Raw genomic sequence first — 7,067 nt, 5'->3', positions numbered from 1 at the left:
AGTCAGCAACCCCTGAGGAAGCAACAAACGTTGCGAAACGTCGGGTTCAAAAAATGCTCCGAAATGTAAGACCTTTTTAACCTTTTTTTAATAAAGATTTTAATGTTTTAGTCCCCTTTTGGGACCCTTTTTTTAAACCTCTTTTGCAGTTTCTTTTGAAACTGTTTTAGCATTCTTTTAGTATTTTTTTTAATTAAGTGGGTTACTTACGTGGTGGGGTGCCCTGCCTGTAAAGCTCTGTCATTTTTCTAAACATCTTTGGACAACAACCTTGTTTAAAACCCTCCTTTAACTGCTGAGGAAAAAGCTCTCTAGACAGAGAGGCATCCATACCACAAGGACTTTCTTACCACCAACCAACCACTGCTCCAGTGACTGACCGCATAAAGACGCTGCCATTCAGATCAACTCCTCGCCAGGAACTGGGTTCAAACCCTAGAGCAGCAGCAGAAACGGAGGCTACTGAGCATTTTGTCCGTCAACACCCACATGCTTGCACCTCAGGACTATGCCACTCTGGGACTCACACCAACTCCCACTTGGCACCTTGATGACAATCAACAGCTGCAGTCAGGTAAGCGCACCCTCACCATGGCCCACCCCCATGGACTTACATTTCGGAGCAGAGCTGACTCTGTAATTGCTTTTAACTCTGCACACTACACACAGGTCCCTCTTGTTTGTTTATTCTTGTTTGCCCAAATGCCTCACCCCATTCTTTTATTTCCCCAGTTGGATCCCCTGGGGTCTCTGGATGTGCGTTGCGGCCCCCCTCAGAGCATAACCATGCTAGTGGAGGACATAAGCATGATGAACGGGCATGCAGAGGTCGAACATGACCAGCAAAATACCCTTTCTGAGTCCTCTTCTTCCAATAGGGGGCCATCTCCGCAGCCATCCGGGACCCTTGGCTTCCTCCTCTCCTCCTTCACCCCCTTAGCATTCCTAAACAGGTAACCAACCCCTCCCCCATTTTTTTTCGTTTTTTTTTTTTTTTTTTTTTTTTTTTTTTTCCCATCCCTCCCTCAACTAGCATCCCTAAGCCGGGAACTAGTTTCCCCCTTTTTTTCTCCCTGAAATGTCCCCCCCCCCTTGGCATCCCTACTAAGGGAGTTGAGGACCCCACCCCACCTTCCAACAGCTACCTTATCCAAGGAGCCCCAGAAACCCTACCGCCCCCTTCACTTGTTTTTCTTTTTCTTTTCTTTTCTCTCTTATTTATTTATTTATTTATTTTTTTTTTTCCTTGATCACACTCAAAGCCCTGTGAAAACTACCCTGCCAGGTAGCATTCCAACCAATAAGCCTAACCAGGTTACAACCGAGCTTCTTCCCCTTCATCCCCATCCCTTGTTAGCACCCCTAGCCAGGGGTCTAACGACCTAGACCTAACCGTCCCCCCCACTTCCATTGCCCCCCCTCAACTAGCATCCCTAAACAGGGAACTAGTCTCCCCCTTTCTTTCCCTGTTACCTCCATTCCTTAGCAACCCTAATCAGGGAGTTAAGGAACCCCACCCCCACCCTCCGACAGCTACCTTATTCAAGGAGCCCCAGAAACCCACTTGCCCCCCTTTTACTTGTTTATTTATTTTATTTTTTACTTTTACTTTTAGTTTATCTTTCATTTTTTATTTTTTCCCCTGACCACACTTAGCCCTCTGTGAAGCCTTCCCTACCAGCTGGACTTCCACCACTTAGCCTAACCGGGGAACAACAAAATATCGTCCCCCACATCCCCATTCCCTTGTTAACATCCCTAACCAGGGGTCTAACGACCTAAACCCAACCCCCCCCCTTCTATTTTCCCCGCCCCCCTTAACTAGCATCCCTAAACCGGGAACTAGTTCCCCCCTTCTTTCCCTGAAACCCCACCCCCCCGCCCCCTTTAGCATCCCCATTAAGGAGCTAAAGACCCCCACCCTCCAACAGCTACCTCATACAAGGAGCCCGAGAAAAGTAATTGCCCCCCCCTTAATTTTTGTTTATTTATATTTTCATTTGTCCTCAAGCCCTTCCCCTTCCTTATTTTTATTTTATTAACTTATTCATTCTATCAATTGTAATTTCATTGTAGGATCTGTAGGTTTTCTTGGGAACAGCAACACTCGACTAACCCATTTTAATGTTATACTTGTGGTTTTATTCTGTCTATTTTTATATGTATTGTTTTTTAGCACTTATTTTAAGCACTTATTTTTAGCACTTATTTTTAGCACTTATCTTAACCAACTAACACTTTTGCATGGTTTTTATTTCAGCATGTTTTTAGCACTTTTAAAGATTGCTGTTCCCAATCGGCCTACAGTATTTTACATTAAACTAGATTTTTTAAATAATTACTCTGTATTTTTAAGTATTTATTAAACATTTTTTTAACTATTATTACTATTATTATCATTCCTTTTTTTTTTTTCTTTTAAATTTACTGTTTTTTCCTTCCCTTTCTTAGTCCCCTACCAACCCACTTTGTTCAGTGAAGACTGTAGCCCAATGGTAAAGGCATTTGTCTCCCATACAGGTGACCAGGGTTCAAATCCGGGCTCGGCTCATTTCAATTTTGAGTTTTTATTATTATTTTCTCTTTCAACTCCTCATTATTTATTTATTCTTTCAGTACAGCAGGCCAGTGCAACTAAAGTACAAACGTACCATTCCAAACCCCAACCCTAACCCAACCCTAACCCTAACCCTAACCCTAACCCTAACCCTAACCCCTAACCCCTAACCCTAACCCTAACCCTACCCTAACCCTAACCCTAACCCTAACCCTAACCGCTTAAGCACGCTATTTTCTTTTATTGAACGCCTTTCTTTTTTTCTTCTTCTTCTTCTTCTTCTTCTTCTTCTTCTTTTTCTTCTTTTTATCACATTTTTTCTTATTTTCTTTCACAAAAAATAAAAAACACCCAAAAAAAACTTAAAAATACAAAACTAAAAAACATAAATTTCATTTACATTTGATTAAAATTAGAATAACAAAGGTGAAAATAAAATAAATATGGACGGTGAGTGGATTCTTGTCCGCCCACGGAGGGGAAGGAAACAGACCTTCCAGCAGGACCCCAGGAGACAACACAGTTATGCCCGCATTGGGATGGACCGTGCACTGCCCAACTTCCTTGGAAGGGGGGCTAAAACCTCACGACCTAACCCTAACCCTAACCCTAACCCTAACCCTAACCCTAACCCTAACCCTAACCCTAACCCTAACCCTAACCCTAACCCTTTTTAAACCACATTAAACAACGAAACTCCTTTCTAATTGATCAAAAACATACCAATTCACATCTAAAGACCTTTTGTTACAGACATATAACTATTAATGGACAAATTTATGTTTAATTAAAAAATTGTAGTTCAGACCGCCATTTTTGTAGTCTTTTAGACTCCTCTCTACTAATCACAGAGGTCTGTTCTTGGTAAGTCTACAAAAGAATTTTTCTTTTACATTTTGACCCATAAAATTAACAAAAACATCTTATCATTCGTCCTAAGCATCGTGAACACCTTCTTTATTAACCGTCCGCGGAATTATTTCAAAGATGTGGTATGAACCTATAACAAAACAATCAAATTGTGCAATAAATTAAGACAATTTCTAATAATACCATAAACCAAAACAATCTAATCAAACCATTACTTTGACACATGAAAACCATAAAATAAAATAATGAAAATTTAATAAAACAGAGGAATTTGAATTCGAAACAACCACAAAATTGGACACTTGGAACTGACCACAGGAATTGATCAACCTGTGGGGCCTCCACGGTGAGGGCGTCTGGAATAAAAGGCCGAAACGTCTGTTGACCCGTTGGAATTTCCACTGAAGATCAGCTCCAACCAATCTAGTACTTTAGCCTTAGCTATCATTATAGTGATTTTTGAATTTCCTCAGACTTCACTATTTTGACTTAAATAGACCTAGATAATATTTCCTCAAAACCAAATTCCAAATTCAAAACAAAAATAATTCAAATGAAAAACAAAAACAAAAAATAACTAAGAAAAAATATATAAACCTCCAATGGATCAAACAACGTAAATACGCAACTCCTTACTAGACGTGGTGAGACTACTCTTCCCGATTTCCAACATCATTTATTTGAATGACCGTGAGGGCAACTCCACACCTGTACCACGTCCTTCGATTCGCGGCACCATCACAAACAAAGGACCCGCATTGATTCTGGCTGCAGCCACCAGTGACGCACAAAAACAAATACCAAAGGTAAAACATCTACTACAGAGAGCCTTTGACCACACTGGACCAAGGTGAAAAGGAACCTGAAGGAAAAGGAATGGATCCAATGTCTACAAACAAGAACACCCAAGGAACTAAACGACAAGGATAATCAAAGACAAAGCACCCCTGGAACACCAGAAGTCCGGTTTACACACTTCCAGGACCGAACAACTTGAAAAGGAATCCCTAAAACGACCCTCCAGACCATCCATTCTAATAGTTTTTCCGATTTTATTTAAAGTACTTCCTTTGAATAAAAAATGTTTTTGGTCAATATTGTTTCTAAAAAAGACCTTCTTGACTTACTCCATCGCTAGGCTTAATCCTTTTTACTTCTTTGGAAATGCAACTTCTTTATGTTATGGATTCTTTATATTAAAAAATTATTTTCATTCTCATTACAACATAACTCTTACTAATTAAAATTGGATCCCCACATGTTTGATTAAGAACCACCCTTCTAAGCCAACCCCCACCCCACCTCACAACACCCGTCTCTTCCTCTTTCCTCATGATAAGCCCACTACCTCAAGATATGCTCTCTGTTCCCTCTTCAACCCATCTTTCCTCTTGGACCCTTTTATACACCACATGCACGCCAAGGTAGTAGATTAGTCTACACCACCACAACTACATACCCAAAGGATTTTATCCTGGGCACACACCACTGATACAAAGTCCTTTCCTTTCACCTCTTGCACTCTCCACCCCTCCTCTCCACCACACCGCACAGACTTCTAGGTATCAGACTTGTCTGTACCATCACAAGCTCACCACATACTCAAGGGTCTCATCCTGGTTACGCCTTACTGATCCACTCATGTTCCCTCATATCTCCCTTCTTTCATCCCAACCCCTCTCACCTAATAACATCCCCCACACACACAATCCTTTACCTTAATTAGATCCTTATACCTACTCTCAGACCCACCTTCAATGAGACACCTGACCCAAGACCCTCTTCTAATCCTAACCACTCCCCCTAAACATTCCCCCCCCCTGCCCTAAACCTAATTAGATTCTAAAATCTACTCTCAAACTCACCTTCATTATGACACCTTAACCGGGACCTCTCTTCTAATCCTAACCATTTATTATAACCAAATCCCCCCCCCCCTTTTTATCTTCTACTAACTCTTTCTTTCTGTATTTCCTCCACTAGCTACCTACACACACAAGGTCACTTACAAAGTGACCAAGTACATACATATGGGAGATACTTGCACATGCATGGCCCAGACACCACACAGTACATCTCATCCCACCAGACACCATACACCACTGACGAGGCACCTGTAACTGTCCGTTACCTCGACTGAACAGGAGTGAGTGTGCAACCCCCCACCCCCTAGAGATCTCAAGGCCGCCAGGCTGACCTCTTTGGGGCTCCAGTTTCGCTTCGCGAAACTGTCGCAAAAACCTAACCCTAACCCTAACCCTAACCCCTAACCCTAACCCTACCCTAACCCTAACCCTAACACACGTTGCGAAACGTAGGGTTCACAAAGCTGCTCCGAAATGTAAGCCTTTTTAACCTTTTTTTAATAAAGGTTTTAATTGTTTTTTAGTCTCTTTTGGGAGAACCTTTTTGTAACTTTTTTGCAGTTTCATTTGGAACTGTTTTTAACATTTTTTAAGTATTTTAAGTGGGTTACTTTCCTGGTGGGGGCTCTGCCAGTAGAGCCTTATTTTTGTAAAACCATCAATCTTCTAAAAAATCAATGTCTGGACAAATACCTCTTCCATAACTCTCTTCCTGTCTGCTGAGGAAACCTCTCTAAACAGAGACGCATCCCCACTTTCAAGGACTTTATCCCATTAACAAATCAATGCTCCTGTGACAGACTTCCTAAAGACATTGGCAGTCACACTGAATCTTCACCAGCACCTGGTTTCAAATCCAAGCACAATAACGGAGTTATCAGGAGACGGTTAGCTTTTTGCTGGCAGCACCTATCACGCATGCACCTCAGGGCAAAGCCATCATCTGGACCTACACCAAGCCCCATCTGGCACCTTGAAAAACTACCAACAGCGGCAAAAAGGTAAGAGCCTCTCCACCGTGGCCCACCTTGACAGGCTTACATCTCGGAGCGGTACTGACTCTGAGCTTATTTTTAACCCAGCACATTTCACACAGGCCCTTTCAGTGGATTTCACCCTGGTTGAGTTAATTTCTAATACCAATTTTTTGTTCCCCCAGTCGCGTCCCTCGGGGTCTCCGGATGTGTGATGAGGTTCCCCTCAAAGCATAACCATGCTTGTGGAGGAGGAAACTAGCATGATGAACGGGCATGCAGAGGTCAAACCTGACCTACACAAAACCCATTCTGATTCCTCCTCTACCATTGGGGGGACCTCTCTGCGACTTACCGGGACCCCTGGCTTCCTCCTTCCCCCTTCTAGCATCCCTAAATGGGGAGCAAAAAACCCCCAACCCCCCCCCCCCCCCCCCTTCTCTCTCTCTAGCATCCCTAGACCGGGATCTAGTTTCCCCTTTCCTTTCCCTGATCCTCCCCCTTACCATCCCGATTCAGGGAGTTAAGGACCCCATCACCCACCCAGCCATAGCCACTTTACACTAGGAACCCAAGAAGGCTAATTGCCCACTTTAAAATTTATACATTCATTCATATTCCCCCTCCTCTTTTGTATGTCTTTACTTATTTATTATTTGTTTATTTACTTCCTTTTTTGTCCCACATCCCCCCCTAGTCATACTTACTCCCCTGAGATGCCTACCCTACCAGGTAGGCTCTCACCAGTAACCCCAGTCAGGGAATATCCATTCACTTTTCTCCCTTATTCCTAGTCCCTGT

At 42.6% G+C, this 7,067-nt stretch overlaps 1 long non-coding RNA gene across 1 annotated transcript; it reads left to right on the top strand.

The window, feature by feature from the left end:
- The first annotated feature begins 433 nt into the window (after nucleotides 1–433).
- Nucleotides 434–953, top strand: LOC111948049 (uncharacterized). The gene is made up of 2 exons (XR_002874043.2): nucleotides 434–574; nucleotides 733–953. It is a non-coding gene; the product is annotated as an uncharacterized LOC111948049 (long non-coding RNA).
- Nucleotides 954–7,067: the final 6,114 nt, after the last annotated feature.

The sequence above is a fragment of the Oryzias latipes genome, chromosome 4 (assembly GCF_053564925.1).
Source record: "Oryzias latipes strain Hd-rR chromosome 4, Olatipes_Hd-rR_3.1".
Taxonomy (NCBI): domain Eukaryota; kingdom Metazoa; phylum Chordata; class Actinopteri; order Beloniformes; family Adrianichthyidae; genus Oryzias; species Oryzias latipes.
Note: the sequence above shows the minus strand (reverse complement) of the source record. Positions and strands in the feature narration are given on the sequence as shown.